Source organism: Tenebrio molitor, chromosome 3 (genome assembly GCF_963966145.1).
Source record: "Tenebrio molitor chromosome 3, icTenMoli1.1, whole genome shotgun sequence".
Classification (NCBI taxonomy): Eukaryota; Metazoa; Arthropoda; class Insecta; order Coleoptera; family Tenebrionidae; genus Tenebrio; species Tenebrio molitor.
Genome location: NC_091048.1, coordinates 4,674,129 through 4,699,301, shown reverse-complemented (window position 1 = coordinate 4,699,301; position 25,173 = coordinate 4,674,129). Strand labels below are relative to the sequence as shown.

Genomic DNA, 25,173 nt, shown 5'->3' with positions numbered 1-25,173 from the left:
TAATAACTCTGTATAAGCGTTTCACATTTAATTGTATTTTAATAAAGAGATTTTAATTTTTATACTAAATTTCAATATTGGTACATTACCAGGTATATAATATAATAAATTGACGATGCCTTTTACAAGAATAAAATCTGTTTCGTGAATTTGTTGAACTCACGACACTGACACCTTTATTAGACAGGCAAAGGTTTAAGTGCACTACAGTGTTTCACGTTTGAAAACTTTTTTCATAAATTCGTGGTCTGTGTTATGAAGAAAGTTTCCCTCTGGAGCAGAGACAAGTACATACAAGGAAGGTAATATATTCCCAGATATTGAGACAAGAGTTATTATCATGTAAGACTAGCTTGTTACTGAAACTTATCCTATAGCAGTTGAAACATGTTTGCTTACATGGACGGGAAGCGTTCTATCAGTGCATTTGCCTGTCCAATCTACTCTGATTTGCATTTAAAGCATTGCCAATATCTGCATTTCCAGGTAAGGATTAAATTTCAATAAGGAATTATTCAAGTCCGTTTGCGTAACTGTTTTAGTTGCATATTGCTAGAACTAGCTGAGTACAATAAAGACAATAAAGAAAAGTATAATTAATCAACTTAAGTACATAACATTTTTGGTTTATAATACAAAAATTTCCGACAATAATGCGGAATCTGGAAAAGTGCCCCGAATGCTTGCAGCGTTTCCACGTTGAATAGCAAGGGAAATCCTCTCGAAAAGGAATTTCTTTGATTTTGAATCGCCTGATTCCGCAATAAGTCGGTTTCCCATAACATTAATGAAATCAATTAATAAAATCAATAAAATTAATAAAATCAATTAATAAATTATTTTTTACAACTCATAAAATAATTAACAAATTTAATGTTTGCGGTATTATACAGTAAAGGGACTTGATTTGAGAGACATAGTAATATAATAGATATTTACGATGCAAGTGGGATAAGAGCATGATTAACAAACGCGTGCGAAAGTGGCACAACCAGGCAAACGAGTTGTGTAATCGCACAAGTTTGTTAATGATGCGTTATCACACAATTGTCTTCATCGGGAGTTTATTTAACAAATAGCAAAAATTGTGTAATTAATATTTATAAAAAACAGTTATATTAATTGTTGTTGTAATTAAATACAGGGTGTTTCTGAAATAGTTGCATTAATTTTAACTGGTAATAGAACTCATCAAAAGGAACAACTTTTCTCTCTGCCATTTTGGCGGAAAACGTTGCGTAATCGCTTAAAAAAGTCGGAAAGATTTTCCTAAAACCGTTTATATCTCCAAAACTTAGCTACCTAAAAACCTGAAACAACCAGATTCTTACGAAGTGGATTTTTTGCTATACGGGTAGATTTGTTTGAATTTCGATTTCTGCGTTAAAACACGTTTTCTGGATGAAAATGGGCGTTTTTTTCATATTAGCGCTGATCTCAATTAGCCATTGCAGTATTTAGTGGCGTAGGGCTATTTTAGTAAAAAATCTCTCCATTTTTTTTTTTTGAATTAAACGTCGTTTTTCGGCAAAATGGTAGATAGAAAAGTTGTTCCTTTTGACGAGTTCTATTACCAGTTAAAATTAATGTACCTATTTCAGAAACACCCTGTATTTAATTAATTTAAATTTTGATTAATTGGTTGTTATTATAAAAAAGCGGTAATGAAAATCCGTGTGGTAATGAAAATGCGTGCGGTAATGAAGTTCTTATCTCGCACAAAATGGAGGGGGATAAGTGTCATTTATCCCATTCCTTAATTCCTTTTCAGCCGATTTCTTATCAAATTTGTCAAATACATTTGAATGTTTTTATGACACCATCCCAGAAATTAATTGGTTACAAGTTCTGAATAGAAGTAGCAACGTCAATCGTGACTTTAGTCTGGTCGATGAAAAATCAGGAGTCAAATATTACTTGGCTTGTGTGTTTTTATTTACTTTTTTCTATTATTAACTTTACCGCACTGGTGAATGTAGTGGGATAAGTAAGATGTATCGCACGCTTGCAGATAACCCAAGATATTACTTAATAATTATTAATTACAGTAGTTTTTTAACAGTAGGAGAACGAGAAAAATAATTTAGTAATGATGGCATAATAGTTGTTTAAATGCCAGAAATACCCCAGTGTATTTTTTTTAAAGGCGCAAGACACTTGAAACGTGTAAATAAAATTATCATACATCATTTAGCGTCGACGACGACTTGTCCCAACCTCGATCAAAAGCAAGATTTGCTTCCTAACCCCGATTTTAAAAATAAATCAAATCCTGACACAGATGAGAGAACGATCTGTCTTCAGTCTGCACGTCACAGAAAGTTTACATATTTTTTGTTAGAGTGCAGGTGTTCCGTCTAGTTTCGTCTACTTTTGATATCCGAGTGGTAAATAATTGCGTCTTTTTAACGCTGACAAGTGTTTGTCTGGCATCAGGTCTGGCTCTCATTAAATTGTGTTGTCTGCAATTAACATAAACCGATAACTAATTTGTCCAAAGTCTCCATTATGGAAGAGGCAGTCTACACTGCACCCACTTAAAGCGATCGCCGGCATTTGAGGCTTTTACCATAAACTAACTAACCATTACTGTGTAAAGCACTCAACAAAGCTTGATGTCCTGCTATCGGTTTAACTTTGCCTAAAACAACCAGACCGCTCATGTTAAAATGCACACTTGGGGTTTAATTGGACACATCTAATTAGAAGAAGCCATTCCTCGTTGTTATATTTTAATTGGTTTGCAATCTAGGAGAGCCATCCTTGCATTGATTCTATGGAAAGGTTCTACACTTAAGGGAACTTAACCGGAAATAATTAGTCTGTCTGCCACACACGAGCGAAAATCATCGGAGATTTTCTCCTGGAAGCTGCAACGACGCAAAACCTTGAATTATGACGGAAGCACTAACACCCCATTAATGTCGTTAGTACATTGTACTCTGTGTAATCCTTTTATAAATCAAAACGATCTAAAATTAAATTCCGTTTGATACTCCGATATGAAATACACAAAATCGTTATTTACGAGGTGTTAGAAAGTTTGAATGTTTCAAATTATTGGAAAATACATAAGTCTGTCGAGAGAGCCATAATTTTTATTGGTAACGAGTTTCGCTGAATAAACGGAAGCTCTAATGGAAATAAAAACGAATTATCGATATGAGGATCTCGAGTTTCATAACCGACGCCCTTGTACCGTTTACCAAAAAGCAATTTTAATTTTCTTTCGGCTATAGAATTCTCTACTATGTTGCTTTGCTGGATTGCCAAAGCCACTTTTTATATCTTTTGCCAGAAGAATTTTAATATGTTTTGTTGGAGTTTTAATAACGGCTATAGAGAGCTAAAAGAGCAAGGCAAAGGCTTCTGACTCCTCTATAACATCATGGAGCAATTTTTGTTAATTTATTTGGAAAGAAAACTGGTTGGATTAATCTCAACAACAAATAATTTATTGCAAGAAATAGTTGGTATTTTTTATCCAACAAGTGGGATGTTGGATTCTCTCATGGGCTGTGACCTTGGAAATATCTGCGCGAAGGCGGAGTGAAAAATCTGTAAATGAAAACTGAAAACCTCGACTACTTTCAAATTGAAATACATACAAATAAACGAGAGTTTGTAGCGCCTACTTGGCGCAGATATGACTCATAGTCCATGAGAAAATCCAAGACCTCTACCGCACTTCATGATATAATCTACTATTATTGAACTGGAAGTTTTTCAGTCAACCTAAACAAAATAAAAACCAGATTCATCTGATAGATTAAGACCAAGAGATATTTGCCCTTTATCTTCCAACAGCAGGAATTTGTCCATTGTTAAAGTGAAATTAATTGTGCTTGTTAAGAGCTTGCATTTCTTGATAACACCGTGGTCTCTAAGGTAATCTATCGACATGATAATACGTATTGACACAGCAGACACCGCAATACATCAATATTGATGGCTATTGTGGTGAAATCATTGGAGATGTCTAATTATGCCAGGCAAGCTTTGAGAAATTGATCCAGATGGCATTTCCATAATTATCTCTCGACAAGTTGTATAACATGTCCTAGAGGTTAAAATAAGTCCACAATAACGTGTAAAAAATAATTAAGAAGAGTTAATTACACTTGAAATAATGATTTTACGTTTGTTTTAATAGATTTGGGATTTGAGAACCTATGAGAAACAGAAAACTGCCGAGTGAGAAAAACTTGTGCAATTTTTATGCCCCAGAGACGTAAAAGAAAATCCGAAATGCTCCGAAAGAATGGAGAAATGTTAACCGTTAACGTCTTCACGTCATTTACACAAAAGTTTATTCGATATTCCAACATGATTCCCGTTGAGATATTTTACATGAAAGGCAGCCAATACGAGGGTGGTTCATTATATATTTACCACCGAAGGGACATTCATTGGCTGCAACATGTGTCAAATTGGAGATCCGCGTAGTAATAAATAATGTCTGTTAAGGAGGAAGACGACTCCGTGATTGCTCTCCATAACGCCCACTTCCAAATATTGGAACAAAATATATATTCTGCAGTGATAGCTTTTTTCCAAGAGCTTTAAAGCACTTTCACATCGTTATTGCACTGTATAAGTGTCTTTGATTTTAAAATAAAATTCTTAGAATTTTCCAAGCACTGCTTCCATGCCTGGGACAATTTAATAACGAACCACCCTCGTAAATTTGATGTTGTTTGCAAAGCACTGGAGACCTCGTGGGCGGACAAATATTACGCTGGTGGGTCTGATATAATTCAAGAGGAAAATGTGCATCTCGCTAATTATAGTCTAATAATGAAGTTAGATGACGCCGGAAGCAACGACACCGATAACCAAATTATTTAGCGAGATCCTTCGATTTTTGAACGGAGTCACGTCACCGAACAAATTGCAAATTATTCGTGATTTTGATCAGACCTTGAGACTCCGTTCTCATTTTGATACAAATTAAGAGCCCAGCCTATTGGAAGATTGCTGAAAGCTAATTAAAATGTAAACTGAAACCATGAACAATCGAATGACGAAAAAGCGTGCGGAACGGAAAAAAGCGATCCATTCAGAGGAGCCGTCTGAAATTACTTCATTGGATATATTTAAAGGAGAACCCTTTCTGCGATATTGCACACAGCGTGCAATCCTCCATAAAACAACACTAAAGTTGGCAGATATCGGGCAATATCCGGTATGCAGGCAATTACATTTGACCGCGTGTGAGCTCGAGATTGTCTGTTTTCCAAAGGTTGTTGATCCGCCATCGTCCAGCCACGCTAACGTGCATTTCACTATTTTTATGTTTATTACGGGATGCAAACCGTTGAAGGCTTTGTCAGTTTTTGTCGGAGGCACAAGAAGTGCCCGTTTCGGTGGTTTCATAAAGCATTGCGAGCATTTCGATGTTTTATCGCGTACTTCACCGAACAAAGTCCAACAGATAATGGCACAAAAGCTACGGACGAGATAGTTAAATCATATTTTGGCCACAAATGAGACAGACCTCATTTAGAAAAGTGGTTAAAAAGAATTTCATTAGTCCAGTTTGTAGAGGCTTTGAAGAAAACATAAAAACGTCCATTCTCGAAGTTTCGTACCTTGATAGAGTGTCATTGGAAGATAATGAGTGACTAGATAATGCTTTAATTGCCCTGCGGACTTTCGGATTCCTGTTTATCTTTTTATCCAAAAATAAAGACAACTATTCAAAAAAAAAATTACATTTTTTTTTCTAAACCTCACCCATTTCTTTTTCCATTCTGTCCCTCCTCTTCCCTATCTCTTTCATCCATCCTATCTCCCTTTCATCTTCATTCAGTATTTCTCCCCGTTGCTTTCTCTCCCTCTCTCTCATTTCCATTTCACATGTGCTCAATTGTCTCTTTCTCCTCATAGCACATTCTGCACCTTCTTTCCTCTCCTCCCATCCAACACCTGTTTTCTCTCTCCTCGTTCCCACATGTAAATCTCACCATCATTTTTCTTTCTTTTACACTCTCTCTCCCCAGGTGCTCTGTCATACGCCTCTCATTCTCTTTGATTCTGTCCCTTCTTTCTTGCTTGTCTGTGTCTTTGTCTCTTTCACTCAGCTCTACATTCATCCATCTTCCTTTTGCTTTTAATCTTTCCACTCCTTCACTGGCATACTCGTTTTTCTCTCTTTCCTTCTTCTCCGTATTCCTTTCCTTTTTATCCAGCATTCCGTTAGTATCCTGCACTCTTCCGTTCCATTCATTTTGTCTTCACACTTTTCCGCTCTCTTTCCCGCTTTCACTCTTAGCCTGTTCCTCTTTCCTCACTATGTAACCTGGCGTTTCTCTGTCCACACCTAGCACCCCTCTCAAATATTTTTCCTGCATTTTCTATACTTCTTCTTGTTCTTTCCATCCCCAGATCTCTGCCCCGTACTATATACTATCTATCATGCTCTCAAACATTATCATTCTCCTCCTGAAGTAACCAACATCAAGCACTTCTTTGCGCGAAATTTATTAATTTGTAGAAGATCTTAGTGTTAAATTTGTCCCAAAAGCCGGTAGAACAAATAAGAAGAATCTACTAGGTTTCATATAATTTTGCAAGTGATTAATAAAAACTTGTATTTTTAATTTACTCGCCTTAAAATTTAATTGATTTCGTAGTGATTTTCAAATTATTTGTCTCATCTTTTGTCAATTTTAGAACTAAAATAGGAGACACTTTATTATAATAATAGTACAATACATGACTTCTGCATTCCTTAATAGATAATGTGGTTTAGTTTCTCACAAAATACAAAATTTGAGAAAGTCAAAAAGCAAAAATGCATTCACGTTGTTTTGGTATAATGGGAGGTCATGGAAATTTTGGTAGTAAAGCTGTCTGTTGAATTAGGTTATGTTTTTCTAAGTTTGAGGTTATAAATAGCGTCAATGTCTAGTGTATTGTTGTCAGTTTTACTAATTTGCAATAGAAGAATTGCTTAATCTTAAAATGTTTTTTATTAAACCGAGCACTACCTAAATGTAATATTTTTTGAGACTTCTCCATCAAAATTAAAATATATAATATAAATATAGAATACTGAAATTTTTTTTCTTTAATTTTATACAATTTACTTTTTTTCATTGATCTGTTCTAAACATTATAGAGTATTGAATCAACAGGGACAGTTTTTAATTTTATCAGCTCGCTCGACTACATTTTAGGAAAACCCTTTGAAATCATCCTGGACGCATACCCAAAGTTACATTTCATGTTGGAACTAATAAACTCATTAAATATGTATAAAATGGTGCTAATGGATTTATCAGTGGTCCCTGTTGCAGTTGAGTAATTATATTTTAATTAAATTACTAATAAATTGCAAAAATGAACTATAAACCTGGCTTATGACTAGAGCACTAGACTGAACTTTTGCTCGTGCACAAATAATTAAAAAAGTTAAAACATTATTCTACTACAAATATTTTCATTAGGAAACATCTTTTCTAATTTTACTTCCCCCATTAGTAATACGATGTGATCAGAAAGAAAACAAATCAGAGCAAATTAATAACGGTCATGTCTTAGCGAAATTCTGTGCATGGGCGTAGACAATTTGTGGTCTTAAATGGCACAACATGTTACATTCGCAAGAATGAGTAATTTATCAGCTCTGTTGGCAAACGCGACGCCACTGGTAAGCAGATTTTTCGCTGTAATGTCAAAGAAACGTCAACGATGTGCTGTTGTTAACTTAGAAAAGAACTTTTCGATTTCCGCGATGTTTACAGACGTTTCCTGTAATTGTAAGCAACAGTTCTCTCTGAATAAGTTGTAAAATGAGTTTTACCATTGACGATAAAGCATCAATTGTTAATAATTGATTAATTAATTATTGATTTTTTAGAGGTAGGCAACCAATAAAATGACTGTGGATAGCAAGTATAATTATGCGCATGACCCAAACAAAGACAAGCTTTTCGATAAAACAAAAGATGAAGTAATACTCTTGATTTGATTTCTTTTTGATCGCTCGCTATACCTCTTAAAAAATACTATCTACAATTTATATTAATGAACTGTTAAAATGTCTTTTAATTTGATTGCCTCAAGGGCCAATTATAGGACCACTTCTACACTCAATGTACATATACGGTAAAATTTTTTCACACCATTATCATTCTGCCATTCAAGCTTTTAAGGCTATTCACGCAATAACAGTAATTTTTAACTATGTTGGTTAAGAATTTATATTGTTTTGCTCAATAAAAGGCTTAATTAAATGTTTTACGAAAAAACAAGAAAAAAAATTCTTTCAAGCACCTTGTCTAAGTTTTTGTACCTGTAGAAATTGAAGTCTTGAAACGGACAAATAGAGCATCCCTTTCAGTTCGTTTAGATGCTCACCTGTTTCAGCAAATTTATACAAACTGTTACCGCATCAAAGCAAGAGAAACCTTAATGCGAATTTGAATAGTAACCCGCATTAAATTGCAACATATTTTAAATTAGTGATTATAAAGTTGGCTGTGGAATGTTAAATAAGCAAAGTTTCCCAAAACGCAGAGGCAAATCTTTGCTTACCGTACAAAGCTTATTGAAATGTGAAATCGTGGAGCTTTCTTGCTGAATCGTCTGTTCATATATTGCTTTACATCGAGTTCCTCAAACGTTACTTTTGGAGAATTTTGTTGAGTATTAGAGCGAAGGAAAGAATAGATGATTCACATTGAATAACGGGATCTTTATGCGCGACGCAGCTTGTACAGGAAGGATTACTCTTGGAAGAGCTTTAAATAACTAAATTTTCAAGCAAACACAACCGGGAATTACAAATAGTCTCGTCCCTCATCAAATGTTGCGTTAAAGAGGAAGATTATCAAACTTGTTTCAGAAAATAACCAAACTGATTCAGATGACATTGAAATGAGAATATCTATCCTCTTGGTTCGTTTTTAAAAGTGACAGCTAAAAATGTTTATTTAAACGGAAAAAATCAAATGTAAAGTTATGACGTGATTAGTAATCAATAGTATGACTCGTCAAACCGGAGCAGCACAATCTGTAGCTCGATAATAAATCATCCCACCTGTTACATTAGATCTGAATACATTTTGGCCAATCATGCTGGATTGTTCTGAATTTTTGGATGGTGAGGTTTTATATTTCGTCTGATGAGTGTCATCCGAGTAAAGCCAAGGTTATGAACAAAACAAGCCACAACCCCGGAATTACCATTAATATATGTAAAGATATTCGTAATAAAAGCCAAATAGTAAAAAAGCCCATTTCGGAGAGACTGTTGATTCAGGATATTTTTACACGCATGTGCTCATATGTGATAAAAAAATGTGCCGTAATAACAATAAATCTAAAGACGGAGCTTGCGAAGGATTTAAAAAGGACACCATCGTACATAAAGTATATTTCTTGGGACAATAATTTATGTAGCTTCTTGGTTTATTATCCCTTGACAACACATCTCAGAATCAGACGTAAATAATTCGGATAAGAAAAAGGGAAACCTTATATTTTCATTTATAATGCAGCGCAGCCAGGACGAGTCCCGGAATGAAATTTGCAGGAAGAATCTCGTCCGGAAAGCTTTACGGGGCTTAGTGTTTATCAGCGTTTAATTTATTACAATTTTATTATTAGTAAATTGGCGATTTGCTTGATCTCTCGATGCAAACTCCGCCAAAAACACCCTCGACAGCTACCACTGTATTGAATTTCGCGTCATTTATCAACCAGATTTTGTCAAAATAATTAATTACTCCGCCATTTAAGTAGGGGATGGAGTGAAAGCGATTTATTCCCCGACGCCGAAAAAAATGGATCCTATAACTGGAAAAGCACCCAACTACGAAAAGTGATACAAAAAATTATGCTGATGGATATTAATTTCTTCCGCAGGAAAATTCCCGTCTTCAAAGTCTTGTCGGAAAGCCATATTTTTTATTTAATTGGGAGAAAAAGCATGGTGGTGCTTCGTGTTCGCGCCGGATTAATTAATGAAGTTTTTGCGGGGGCGCACGATGTCAAAAGATGGACAAGCGATAATCGAAATATTCGGATAATCATTTCCACGAGTTTTGTCGTTGCTAAAAATAATTTGCGGATACTGGAGTTGAAAGCTTGGAGGGAGCGACCGATTTGCACTTTTGTCTACCGCGGACGAGGGAAATGCATTCCTGTAACAAAACTTTAAGGCTTTTATGAAGACGTCCGGTTCGCGTCCTGACACTCCTTGCTCGACACTCCTTGTAATTTATTAAGTGATTTAGCAGGGGGCGAAGGAATAATCAGAGGTAAGGGGCTCTTTATTTCCTTATTAAAAGTATCCACGCGAACATCTTGAATTATTCAACTCAACATGTTACAAGATTTCATCACTCCTTAGTAATTTTTTTACTTTTTAAGCTTTTACATCTCCAGCATATTTGTAATTTGGATTTTGTAATATTTTTTTGACGCTGGAAATGTCAAAGAAACGTCAACGATGTGTTGTTGTTAACCTAGGAAACAACTTTTCGATTTTCGGCAAAGAATAAAGCAAGATTTGTAATTATAGAATGTTAATTATCATTAGGGAAAACACACCTTAGCAGAGAAAAGATAACTTCAGACCACCGCGCGATGCGGCGACTCTGCAACAAAAAGTTGAAAAAGAATTAGATGTGGAAGACTTCATGCGTGAAATGATTTTGTGTAAATTTTGGCGCTGTGGGAAAACTATCCACAAAATATAATTTCCAGTCAACGAACTGAGCTTTTTCCAGTTCCGCTTAAAAACGTTTAGTGCTTTTTGTAAAATATACTTGAGATAAAAATTTTCTGTCAAAATGAAGATTGAAAGCTTCGCCGACATTGTATGTACACAGAACGTCGTCGAAAAGGAAAATGCGAATGCAAAAATGTCAAGGTCGGGGGCGGCAGGCCAGCGTGGAAGCAAAGCTCCATTGTTGAGTGAAATATGGAGGGTTGGACGCACGACGCGTTCACTGGCCGAAAGCAGAAGTGGAAAGAGATATCCAGGGATGTAGCGTCAGGACAATACGTTGGGGATAGGCGGTTTTTGCTTGAGTGGCCAAATATGTGGTAATGAGGGGCTCCGTGCAGGATTTCCTTAGATTAATTTGGCAAATTATTCGGAATTAGGAGCGGTTATTTAATGAGGGGGCTCGACGGAATTGCGCTACACTGTTAATTTTGAATTTATCGTTGTTAATTAAGCGGATCTCTGCCTGACACTGTCCAACAGAATCGAATGGATTTTTGCCAAACATCAAATAATGGAATTTTATCGGATGAAATGGCGCTGATTCTTGTTTATGCAAGCTGGGGTCCACGTTAATTGTCGTTATTGAAAACTCGTGAAAAACCAATTGCGGTTTATTCGACCGATTCAAACGACATACTGATTCCAAATTTGTGATATTTTTCATTCATTTAGCATTCAGATTGTTTCCACACTTTTGAAGCTTGCACCACCAAAACAAACATATTTCAATATTCAAAAGGTTTTTTACAAAATTTAAAACCACAGAGATTCAACAAGTATAATTAAAAAACCCAACCACGAATAAAAAAGATTTCGCTCTCTTTCTATGCAGTTTTTGTACCCACTAGTTATGATAGCAGGATGTAATGCATTTCGTGGCACTTCTGGATAAATGAGCTGTCCAGCAGTGAAAATCCCTTCGAAATCGGTTAAGTATTTTAGCTTACAGAAGTGCACAAACAAACATAGACACAGAGATTTTATCCAAATATGCCATCTGTCTGTCTTCGGTAGTAAATATCTTTTTTCTAACACAACAAAATTTAAAGCAAGGTTGACTGGAGGGTTTTGATAATAATAAAGTGAAATAAACCAGGTCTATAAAATAGACCAGGAAGCTTTTTTGCTCGCGCTGGCGGCATATCCGGCGAATGCCGATACTGACAGCCAAGAGTCAACAGACAAAAGCGAATATTTGTGCAAGTACACCTCTCAGAAACGTCAGCAAATATAAACGAACATTCGAGAAATGTGAAAGTGCCATTGTTGGACCACTCTTAACCAGACCGAAAGACATCGCTTCGACCGGACCATTCCAAAAAAAATGAATATAACTTAAGCCTGCAGCAGACTAGTCTTCAATACACATTCTGAAGCTCTATTTAGACCTCATCACATGTCAGGTCGATTCGAACCGCAAAAATTAGTCCTCAGCTGAAATACGTAAAGTTCGGGCGAGCTTTCGCTTTTATTTTGTCCGCCCAGCAGGACGAGAGCTGCGAGCTTATCCCGACGACGTGAATCAAATCGTTAAAATTTAAATACATAAATTTCACAGTTCAGTTTCGTGTGGTTAAGCGCAAAAGACGTGTGCAATTCAAGTTCGACAAGCTTTATGGCACATCACGCACTATTTCACTTCGAATTAGAATAAATCCGCTGAAACGGAGCAGAACGGCGGAGAGTTGTGTCTGGAGAATGTTGTAAAAGGGGGACGAAAGTGATTTCTAGAAATACGTACGCGGCAGCGATGACGATTTCAAAAGTAAATGTCCACAACAAGCAGTCGTTTATTATTGTTAATTTTACTCTAGAGGAATAACGAAATGAAAGAAAAAAAATATAAATATGAAGAAAGATTATAATAACAAGAATGAAATCTAAATAGGTCCGTTAAAATTTACAGAAAACGAAGATTTTTTTTTCAAATAAAATAGTATGTTAATAAACGAGCGTGTAATGATGGTTATACCCGCGAGTATGGAGTGGGGTCGCAAGCGAGTCCAAGCGGGTAGTAGACATTATACGCGAGTAAATACGATACCTCATTTAATTCATTCGTGCGTCGATTTGTGAAATCCGTTTTATTATAAGATTACAAAATAATTATGCAAATGCACTGTATGCAAATGCAAATGTATTATTGAAAAGATGTGGAAAAGATCCTTGTTACTAATATTGTGATTGAATCTTGTAAAAACATAAGAAATTTCTTTCAGAATAGCCATGTTGTCCGATTTCTTTAGGCACGTTTTAGTGTGCGAGATTTGTTACGGTAAACCCTCGGACGTTGATCTGTTTCCACTTTCGGTGTGTACAGGAAAGAAACAGTGATTTATAACACCTCAGCAAAGTGACAAAGGAATATATTTCTCTTTCGCATGTTAGATTTTTGCCCCAGTGATACTATCTCCGAGGAAATGTGGCATACCTACAACCAATTACAAATTACTTATTTAAATAAGAAAGAGCACGCTTGCTTCCAGCATGTAGCATGCACGAAAAATGTTTTTATGCGGTGTAATATAACAATAACTTGTGGAAAATTATCTTGATTTTTTCGTCCCCAAGAAATTAATAAAAGAAACTTGTACTAGTTACGGAGGGTAAATAAACTTGCCGTAATCAGATACATATAATCAAATATTTATTAACGTCACAGTTAGTACCGCGTAAATAAAACAAGTTGGAGATTAGAGCAGAATAAATTGTGGGTTTTGTTTTATTACGTAGACGCAATGAAACTAAGAAAAGAAAACTTCTGGGGTTTTACTATTTTTTTATGGTAAATAAAATGGGAAAGTACACTTTGGTGGAATGAATTATTAGGAAGTTGAACTGCGATTGTTATTGCATTGAATTTCCTCGCTTTGTTGCAGGTCTGTGGCAGTAAAAACCATGAAAATAAAAATTTAAAGCGCTTACCTACTGCACAGATAAGAATTATTCCCTTTATGCAGCGTAGAATAAATATATTTTTAGGCACGCTTAATGATAAAGGTAATTTTACGTACTCCCATGCGAACAAGAAGTAACACTTTTTCGGACGCACTTTTTCGTGCGCATTTTTTCGGACGCATTTTTTAAGGCATGGACCGTGGTGCCACCTGTTGGTCTATTTAGTAAGTTAACAACGAAACTGACTAAACTGAGTAAACCAACTGAAAATCAACGAATATTTGACAGCTAAATATACCTAACCAAATTGTTTTATTTGCAAGTGTTGTATCGTTTACTTCTGGTAGTGGTTATTTGGCGAAAAAGTAAGAAAATGAACGTTGACGGAGACGATAGGACAGTGAAATTAACGAAGCGATGACTGATACGCCGCCGGACATTGCGGAAGAAGCAAGCGCTGCAAAACAAGACTTGAAGGAATCAAAGAATCCAGAGGGAGTAGGAGACGTGTATGACAGAGGAAATTCCGGAGTGCCTGGGGAGAGAGAGTGCAAAAGAAGGAGAATGATGGTGAGATTTAGATGTGGGAACGAGGAGAGAGAAAACAGGAATTGGAAGCTGCAGAATGTGCTATGAGGAGAGAGAGAGAGATAATTGAGCACATCTGAAAGAAAGGAACAGGGAGAAATACTGAATGAAGACGGAAGGGAGATAAGATGGATGAAAGAGATATGGAAGAGGAGGGAAAGAATAGAAAAAAAAGGGGTGAGAGATAGAATTAAAAATTTTTTTTTTTGGGAATTGTTATTTTTATGTTTGGTTGTTGCCTATTTTTGAACAAGAATTGTTGAGAATATAATTCACGTGTCACATGATCCCTTTTTGGGGATTTTAATTGGCCGAAATAGGGTAACAGGATATCACAGCCATAATATAAATCAAAAGAAGCCGGTGGCGTTCGTTTACGAATTCAAATGTTCTTCATTTATTCATTCTTATATTCTCTCATCAAATATAAATTCATTACATGATTAAAAATCGATGACATGACTCGTGAAACCGGGGCAGCACATTCAACTCGTACTGAAAACGATGGTGGTTAATTTAATTGCCTTTTGAAAAAGCCATTTGATATGAAAAAGTCAAATTGTTAACTATTTAACTTTTATGCAGATCCGTCACCAAATATTTATTAGCATTGCAAATTCGCGTTATCTGAAAGCGAAAACGGATTTCGCACGCAATACTGTAGCGGTTTAAGTATATCATTTTATTACATAATTGCATACGTAATTCAAGAGCCTCCACTCCATATATGGCTCTCGTTCGGTAAGTAACCTTCTGCCGAAATGGCATAACAATTCAACTCCCAATCCACTGTTGTCGAGTTTAACTGTCGGCAATTTTGTCTGAAGCGGATCAATAGCACATATCACGCCGGTTTAAAATCTGGCAAATATGGGAGTTAATTAATAATTTGTCGCGATTTCATTTCATTTGTGAATTGCTCTATAGTGTTTACACTTTGATGTGAATTACTGAAAAATTACTTGTGACATGTGAGCTTTCACAGCTTTTGTTTGTAAAATTGCAACGAGTAATTGGGATGATTGGAACAGATGATGCAACAAATAAAGCACGTTGACGAGATAAACGAGGCGTGCGTCGGCAGAGATACTTGATACGTTTGACATTTTGATGGGTTTACTTTTACTCACGCTCTATTAATTTATAGAATATTGCAAATGTATTTTGCTAAATATGGCATTATGTCCCATTTTGTCTAAAAATAGAGTCTATTGTTAGTCACTAGATACATTATTAATGCTTTCATAATCGTTACTTAAGAGGAACGACGACACGAGATCTTAAATGAGTGCAATTTGGCATAGACAATTTATTTGCCGTGTGTAACTCTTTCAAATTAATTCTAGTCTAGAAGTGGAAATTTTATTCGTATCTAATAAATTTTAATGTAAAAGTGATGGTTGAATAGGGACTTTCAACTTGTCAATTGCAGACTAGATAAAAGTAATTATGGTAATTTTTTAATAGTGTTTACAAATTGTTCACATTTTAAATATTTTGTTATAAAGACTTTGAAATTGTTTTTAATTTAATCAGCCTTTTTCAAGTCATTTTGAAAAAATACTAGAATACTGTTGCTCAACGACTATTAAAGAATGAATCCATTCTTGTTGAATATTCAATGAAAGAATAATATCAATTCCACGCCCCGTGTTAGAATAAATACACGGCTGTCGGCCAATCACATCCCTCGTACTTTCATTCTACAACGGCAGATCGCCAATCGGATGCGTTTATAAACAATAAGTAATAAATACAATTTTCAAGTACATATTGTTTTTTCTTGGTATAGTCATGGAGAAAGTATAGTCTTCTACTTGCGTATAATGGCTATTATTCACTCGGATGATTCCACCACTCGCCTCCGGCTCGTTTTGGAATTTTCATCCTCTTGAATAATAGCCATCATTGAAGAATGTACCACTTTTAACTGTAATATTGAAAAGTTAAAATTTAGCTTCTGTAAATTCTGAATTCTGAGTTGATAATCTAGAATATTTTCCTCATGTTTTCTTTAGTTTTTAGAAAAACGCACCTGCTTCAGCCAAAAACAACTCTCCACCATTTCACACCGCTGAAAAGTTGAATTTCGCACATTTCCACCAACTTGGTGATGCAATAATAATTAATTAAGTGCGTTATTGCAACAAAATTTCAAGTGTGAAAACCCCTCTGTAAGAATAAAACAACGCCTCTTGTTTTTTCAGTTCACGAACTCGGTGAACGATCCTTTAACCTTTTAGTCCGTTTTTCGAATTAAATTGGATTTGATTAATGAACAGAGGATGTTTTCTCTTAAATTTTGCCCAATCAACTCCAAATTGGATGAATTACGTCGAACCCAAATAAAAATAGACAACTGCAAAAGCTGCCAGCGTGTTTTCTGTAAACACCCGGATTGAAAGTATGTGACCACACTGAATCAATACAATCGATGTTAACTCGCTCTAGAAGCAATAAAGCTAATAAAAACACACCCCAGTTGTATCAATAGATTGCCAACCCATGTCAATAACAGAATAATTCTTTCGGTATAGAGAAGACCAAAACATGCCCGTTCCCTATGCACTCTATTTTTTCATTCCGATGCAGTCTCCGGAAACTGACTTCGTAAATTCGCATCGACTGGAAACAAACAGTGGAAGTTAACAATCATTCGTTATTGGTCCTTCGAGGACCGAATCCATTCCAGGAGTCATTTGGTTGCGAAACCGGGAACAGGTGAGCTCCATTCAAAAATCTCTTCTCGAATAATTGCATTTGTTGTCTTGAAACGTAGTCAAATTTTCCGCTACTTCATGAATAACAAAAACGGACGTATGAAGCATAATGGAAGTGTACGCAAAAGTTGTTTTCGTTCTCGCCTGAAAACTAGCGAGCTACAAGCCGGTTTGTGACGTTAATTGAATATCGTGTTCGATTTAAATTATGTTTAGGCCGTTTGTTTTGGCTAGCTGGAACGTTATTGATACAATCTGGAATGCGATTCAGCGTGGGCATCACTATTTTCTTTATTATTAAATCGGGAACTAATTGTATGGCACATTATATGGGAACTAAAATGAGGTGTTTACTGGATTATCCATTTGATATAGTTATCTGGATAATCCTTTATCCTTTATAATAACTCTATGGCGTCCAGAAAGGGAGACGAGGATGGAAAGTTTAAATGTAGGTTTGGCCGCTCGCCATTTATACAGGGTGTTATGGAAGTCCACGTAATAAATTTAACCACCAATAGGACACGTCAAAATAAACATTTTTTTTATCTACCATTTTTTCCACAAATTCTTCCAAACAGAGTTAAAATCTATATATATAAAACTGAATGTCCGTTTGTTTGTATATTTTGTATGCAAATCTACAGTTTTACTCCGATCTTGATGAAATTTTGTACACTTGATCTTCAAAACAAGAAGAAAATTACTGTCTACTTTAATTTTACAAAAACCAACCCCTACTACCATTTTCAACCCTGTTAAGAAAAAAAGACAGTTTTTTCGAGTTGGAAATACCCTCACCTTCGCCGCTTCACCCCTATTTCATCCTCTGAGTATATCGTCACCTTCGCCGCTTGACACCCACAAAAAGCAACCCCTATTATCATTTTTAAGCCTGTTAAGCACAAAAAAAAGTTTTGTGCTAAGCCCAGATATTGAAGACCGAGACGAAGTTGAGGCCGCCAACTGGGCGAAGCACAAAAAAACCTTCTATTCCTTCAAACGAGGGTCGATGTAAGAGACTCAGACCAGTGAATAAAGAGAATGTCCCCATTACTGAATTTGGTTGGGCCACGGGGATTTATTAAGTATACATTTTTAAAAGTGTAGTACATGAACTACAGGTGCCTCGAAAATGGTAATGTTCCTTCTTTGTCTTTGGCATCCATTGATTTCATCACAGCATTTTCACTTCTCCTGTGTTCCATTACTTTTTGTAGTATGTTGTAAATTAATATCTTCTTTCATATTTGATCCCCATTTTTACTCGGAGCTCGTTTTATTAGTTTTTCAGCAACAAGAGCGTTCTCATTATAAAATTTGACACACTTTTTGCAATATTTTCGTTTTAATATAATTTTTTTTTGTATGAAACATTAATCTCACATCACGTTTTTTCCGAATAATGTCACCCTCATTTGCGTTTTAACTAACTAATTATCCTATCAGACTAACTTTTTCCGCTGTTTAAATTATGTTGACATTTAAAAATAGGTTAGAATTTCTCGACCTTAATCTATTTTGGGCCGATGCAGGTAGTGTAATATTGCAAAACTTTGTCTCCACTCTTAAAAACAACTCGAGAATCTATTAGCAATTTGAAAGTGACACTGACAAAGTTTTATTAGTTCGCGATATTCCCCGTGGAGTCGTATTGACAGTATTATTTGGTTGTTTCTGACAGGAATTGGGATCATTAAGTAACAGCAACGCAGAATGAAATAGCCTCTCTATATGCAGTCCATAGTCGAATTTCATTTAATACAAGATTTTTGTGCGATATTTACAGTTCAACGATTCAAACATTTACTACCAGTGACACAGATGTTCACATTTTTATTACATTTTTCAGCACTTGTCTAGATGATATTTCAAAAAATCTTACATTTATGGCCACAGCTGCACCACCTGATCTCAGGAATCGCATATGGGAAATCGAAATAGAATTTTTATGTTTATATTTGGACTAAAAGACAAATCCAATCATCTCGAACAAAATTGAATTTCAAATTTCGAATGCACATTTCCACATTTTCCAGCTGTGCGAATGACGCTTTTGCATTTTTATTGGGAGGGGTGCAACTGCTTTCAAGTCTTTAAGACATCTGCAAAAAATCGCTCATTCCGGAGAGGTGTATCGATACATTTGAAAGAAATCCAGCTGGAAAAGTTTTCAGACGAATTGCGCCTCACGGATCCACTCCGGACATACAAAGCAACAATTTTAATTAAGAAACTTCAATCTCGGCACGGTAACAGGAGTGCAATGATATAAATTTGCGCAACTATAAAACCTTCTTCGGAAAAGTGGTGGAGTTTTCAATTATGGCGCGCTCCTGGATGGAGCAATTGCGAGAATTTGTTGTCACTTCCCATGAATTTCAAATGTCTTTTAAGAGATTATCTCGTAAAAATTTACGTCCGTACAACTAGGCAAAACGCTTTAGGACCAATAAACCTCATAATCTACAGCGAAGCTCTCCCCGCTCGCGTTATCCCTCATCTAAACGACTAGAATAATAAAGCTCCACCCTTTCGTTCATATTTACAGATCCGAAACAAGATATAATTATTATCACCGAAGAGAATGGTAATTTTATTCGGGGCCACCCCGAAACACTGATTTCTCGGCGAATGTGATGTGTGAAAGCTGTGGAAAAGAGACGCCGATAAATAAATCTAGGCAATAGATGCCTTCACGGAAACTTATGAAAAAATTTATTAAGCACGTTGTTGAGGGTTTCATCAGATCCATATTTCCCTCATACACGCTACAATTGCTCCAGGAAGAAAATAAAGCGATAATTTCGGACGATAAATTTTCGAGACTTTGATGTTTCTTTTAATATCTGTTTCGCCCTCGAAACTTTCTCTTATATAACTCAATCCGGCCGCAACACGATTCCGTTCGCAGAACGTAAAGGATTAACAGTTATTTTCATTATTTGCAATTGTAATCGCCGTTATTGCCGATAAGATGTATCACTATCAAAATACTCGCCTGCTATGCTAATTTCGGTGCGTCGTTAAACATCTGTTATGGCCCTGGAACATGCCAGCGAAAAATCGACATGATTAAATGGTTAACGAGCGAATAGACGAGCCGGAATTGAAGATTTATTCACGGATTAATTACTGCGCAACATTTTTCCCACTGCCCTATCTGGAGAAATTTGTTGAAAAAAAAGAGTGGAGAATTGCGGATGCGTGAACAAGGAAGTGAATCTTTTTTGTAAAGGGAGAGGAGTGAACGAAACGAACACGTTTAGAGCGTGAACGAAAGTGAACGAATTTCGCCCGGCGCGGCGAAGGCAGTGTCCACGAATGACGGAAGAGAAGACAAATTAAAATAAAATTTAGAAGCGAAACTGTAGGTGCGAAGGAACTGGTACAAATCTTGTCAGTCAAAGAAATGAAAGTCAATTAGAGAAGTAAATACGCACAAAATAGAAACACATAAAGAACAAAAAAAATTTGGATGAGAAAGCGAAGTAAACACTGTGTTTAAAAATTGTATTGTATTTTTTACGTTCGCAGAATTATGTATTATTATTAGAGTGATGTAACGAGCGTTCAAAAAATTTGTGACAGGTCGGATGGGGCGTTGCCTCTTTGATACACCCAGGTTGTCTCTTTTTAGTCGATACGCTTTAATGTATCTTTCCTGTATCGACGAGCAATACATTTTGGTTGTAAATATTATTCTTAGACACACAAAGTGCTGTAGTTTGAAACGGGCATACTCTATAACATCCTATGTGACATTAATTGCCATCCTTTTCAGATTTTATTGCTGAAACGTAAGGCATATTATATTTGAATAAAATTAACTTAATTAATGACAAGAACTTCATCAGTTCATCACTCTTTGATACATAATTTTTTTCTGGGATTTTTAAGGACAACGAAATTGTTGAAAATAAGTTTCGCTGCGGCACTTTTGTGTGTAATATTTTCCCACTTTCGAGACACAAAAAAGAACCATATGCGAACAGGCTTTTCAAACAATCCGCCATGAATCATATCAGACCTCGTAAAGCGCAACGTCACATTTATTTTTTAGCTTGGAAAATTTAAAAAAATGGTAACTCCTTGCCGAGATCATCTTCGTCCTGATTAGGAGCAGATGATCTGGCAACGCGGCCCCAACCCTAGACAGAAACAGTGACCTAGATGGAGGCGAACAATGACCTTAGCGGGCGCGAACGATAGCTAATGCAGTGTCACGTGGGCAGGACTTACGTTAAAGGACCAAAGGACAAGGTGTCCGAAGGACAACACAGTTAACAGTAGCTCCGAAATTGCAAATCGATATTTACGGCATCTGCTTCGGATTTACGCTGGGCGGACAATGAAATATTAATTGGCGTCTCCATTAAAGGTGATTTAGGTGTTGTTTTGCTTAAAAAATTAATTTCGCAATTTATCCACTGCACGGAAATATCATTCATGATTATGACACGGCACGAATTAATTTGGGGTGGAAAAGTCAGTTTGAAATATTATTTACGAATTGTCTGCCAGTTATCGTTAGCAGGGGTTAATTGTGGGTTGATGAAGGATAGGGGATGACCGCACATACCGGCTATTTAAATTGGGCTGACTGTATTTGTCCGCATGAAACAGTTTGTTGCGAAGCTGAATGGAAGTTTTGGGACGCATAAATTAAAACTGGAAAAAGTTAGGACCTGCTTTTAATTTTACTACCGCGAATGAGACAAAACAAACAACTGCTTTTTTGTAGAGCTGAATGTGAGAAGAACATGTTTCCGGATATAAAGATTTACATCTTTATTTACATCTCAACATAATTTTCTTTAAGGAAGTGTACCTAATGTATTTTTTAGGCATCCATAATGAAAACGATAATTTTACGTACTCACAAGCGGACGAAAAGTAACTCTTTTTTGGATCCACTTTTTCGGACGCTCACCGTGGCGCCATCTGTTGGTCTGTTTAGTAAGTTGGCAACGAAACCGACAAAACCGATAATTGTCCTGTCACAATAAATTATGTAAATAACCAAAAATGTTATGTACTTAAGAAATATGTAATTGTATCGCAAATAGTAAATTTATAGTTTTGTTGGCAAGCTGATAACAAATACTATAAAAAAAAGTTAATATCTAAGTATTAATACATTTATCTATTTGAAAAAGCTAGATACAAAATAAATTTGTAAGTTTTCCAATGATGTCTTTTGCTTTCTAGTTCGTGCGGCCGCCTAACAAATTTAATGTGCCAAAAACTGCTTTTCATCCTCGCCTGTTTTCAAGCCTCGGCTGCGCCTCGGCCAAAAAGCTCAGACTCGGACAAAAAAGATGCACTTTTTGTTATGTAGCTATCTTATTTTTGAAGAGATTTAGAGAATAAAGCTTTCATCAATCTCTTAGTATCCATTAAAAATTTATTTCAAAAAGGATTTTGCTTCTTACAGTTAAGACAAGTTATCGTTTTAGGTAAATGCAAGTTGAAACTTTTAATCAAGTACGCTGTTAAAATATAATCTCGAAAATGTGAGATGTTTCTAAAAGGCAGCAACCACATCAAAAACGCAACATCCGATCAAAGTACTCTTCCATTTGCAGCGGCGACTTCTCGCATACATTACCAACTTTCATGGATTTACCTTCAAAAGGTTTTATCTCTCGAGAGAAATACTTCAAAACGCGAATTATCCGAACCGTTAAAACCAACCGTAATCGCTCTGCGCTTTGCTTCATGAAATTACTAATTATCTGAACAGAAAAAGCCGAGATTAATTGAAACATGGAACATTCATTTGAATTAAAATTTCTTTACAAAAATCCCACTCCCCTTTTCTACTTTTTGCGATTACGCCGGTTGCCATCTCTGATGCATTTAGAGAATTTCATAATAGTATCAGTGCTTGTCTTGCCTGTCTAAAACGATCCAAATTTTCTTATTTGCAGAAGAAATCCAACCTGATCTGTGTACAAAACAAATTAAAGAGACGGATTTACAAGATTACGACCCCACTCGGCCTTAATTAAGCTCCATTATAACAAATTTAATAAACAAACCATTTCATCGAAACAAAGCCAAGTGGCCAATTTAATTGGAACTGCTCATTTTTCGCCAATTACGGTCGTATTTTTAGCCCATATAATAAACTGACTATAGTCCTGATGGCTTTATTATTGCAAAAGAGAGCGTCCAGATCTATCCTTTTTATCTGTTTTTTTTTTACATGCAACGTCAACTCCTCTCTTACAATTACATATTTCGTAATTTGCTGCAACAGCCTGATCGAAACCGGTCTGAATAGAAATTTTTCAATTATCGCAACACAGGCGGTTTATTTTTGTAACAGCGTCACATCGGCACGTCGGTTTCAGGTGCGTACCAACGCATCGTTGTTGTGACAGTTTAAGCTTTTAACTGTCACATAAATGTACAGCAAGCGAATATATTGCATGGCGGGATATAATATTGCGATTATCAGATCTTTGAATGGGGAATTTCTGCAGGGGGTGGCGTGCGAACATGTTAACGGCAGGTATAACAGGATGTCATCTAGACGAAAAAGAGGCGCGTTTCCTGCGACAGGACTCGTTTAAGTCTGAACCGAAGGATGCTGGCTTTTAAGATGTGATGAGGTTTAGATTGTTAATTAAAACAAAATAATGGAAAGAATCTTAATCGAACCGCCAGTGAATAAACATTACACTTATAATCATTAAATTTCAGTGGTCTTTGCTCACTGAAAATAGTGAGCAAGTGAATGTTTTACGAGTTGTTCTATGAAATGTTGTACTGAAAGTTGTTTAAATCTGTTTTAAAATACTTTCTGAATATTAATAACTAAAGCTTGTCTTATTTTTGACTTATTTAAATTTGTAACCTGTTATTTAGATTTCAGAAAGACAGAGTGAGCGAAAGTGAAGTGAACGAAAGAGAAACCTTCACCCACTGGTAACTATGAATACAGACACTTTCTAGGGAGGTATCGAACAAATAAATTAAGAATGTTGTTTATAAAGCAATAAGTTCACTTTGGATATTTTTTAAATATATTAATACAATTTTTATGATTTCCACGATGTGACTTTTCGCACATCACGTTGTACACCCACATTTATATTTATTCCGGCTGCATCTTCAGGATTATAATAACACCGAACCTCCAGCTTAAATAACTTCATTTACACACTTGTCACGTACGGCACTGCTACCTTATTTAATTTTAATCTAAATATCTTTTCGCAAAAATCATCTCATTTAAAATGTACAATTTCCTTGGCAGATCTTTTACTTCACCAGGCCATATTTTATTTGGGCGATTACTGAAACCACTCGTCTATCAAAATGATTAAGCATTACTGGCAAATACATCTGCTATTAAAATGAACAAGCTCGAAATAAGCTGACAGCTACCTAATAGCATTTATTTTTCGATGTCGAAAGCAACGAAAGATTTAAGGACAGATTTAGTAATGTCACGTGTGGAGACACCTGGTCGATTAAAACACACGGGAACAAAAGCAATGAAAGAATTATTTTTGGAAATTTTATTGAACGAGAACATCCATACATTTATTCAGTGAACGGTAATTCGTGTGTCGACGGTAAAAATTTTATAAATGCAAAGTGCAGGATGCGGTTAGTGGAATCTATGACTGTTAATGTACACTGGAGTTGTATAATTAACATCGACCGTTTATTAAAGTTTAATTCCCAGCGGGAGCAGATAAAAAATTAGTTATATCGTTTCATCGTTAATATCCATAATGTTTACATATTTATTTTTTCACTGCTGTTAAATAATACATGAACTACATGTATACTAATTGTTAAGTAATGATATTTGTTACCCACGGCCATGGATAATGATAGATTATTCAGGTTGTGACCAATTCCAAAAGCTCATTTGCAATGTTTTTTAAAGAAAAAATAAATGAAGTAGCGTATTCTACTCGCGCGTAATGGCTATTGTTACTCGTTCAGTAGCAATAAGCACTACGCGCGAGTTATGATTACTACACTTGCCTCGGTTCATGCGAAAAACTTCAACCTCGTAGGTAATATCAATTATTAATCGCTGGTTAAATTACATACTATTATAAAGTTATTAATAGTACAGTAATATACAAATTGTAATGCTGATAATTATGTAAACAGTAACATACTCTCCCAAAATAATATTGGAACGATTTTTTTTTAATTTATAGGTGTGAAACATAGAATGCTTGCTTTAAAATGTTA

General features: G+C 35.7%; 1 protein-coding gene across 3 annotated transcripts in view; it reads right to left on the bottom strand.

The window, feature by feature from the left end:
- LOC138125671 (somatostatin receptor type 2-like) overlaps nucleotides 1-25,173 on the bottom strand; it is a 214,618-nt gene that overhangs the window by 178,921 nt on the left and 10,524 nt on the right. The window contains exon 2 of one of the 3 annotated variants that reach the window (XM_069041107.1): nucleotides 10,561-10,607. The exons of the other annotated variants lie outside the window; for them this stretch is intronic. The gene's annotated coding sequence lies outside the window, so the exon portion shown is untranslated. The remainder of the gene's footprint in view (nucleotides 1-10,560; nucleotides 10,608-25,173) is intronic. 3 annotated transcript variants of the gene reach the window in all.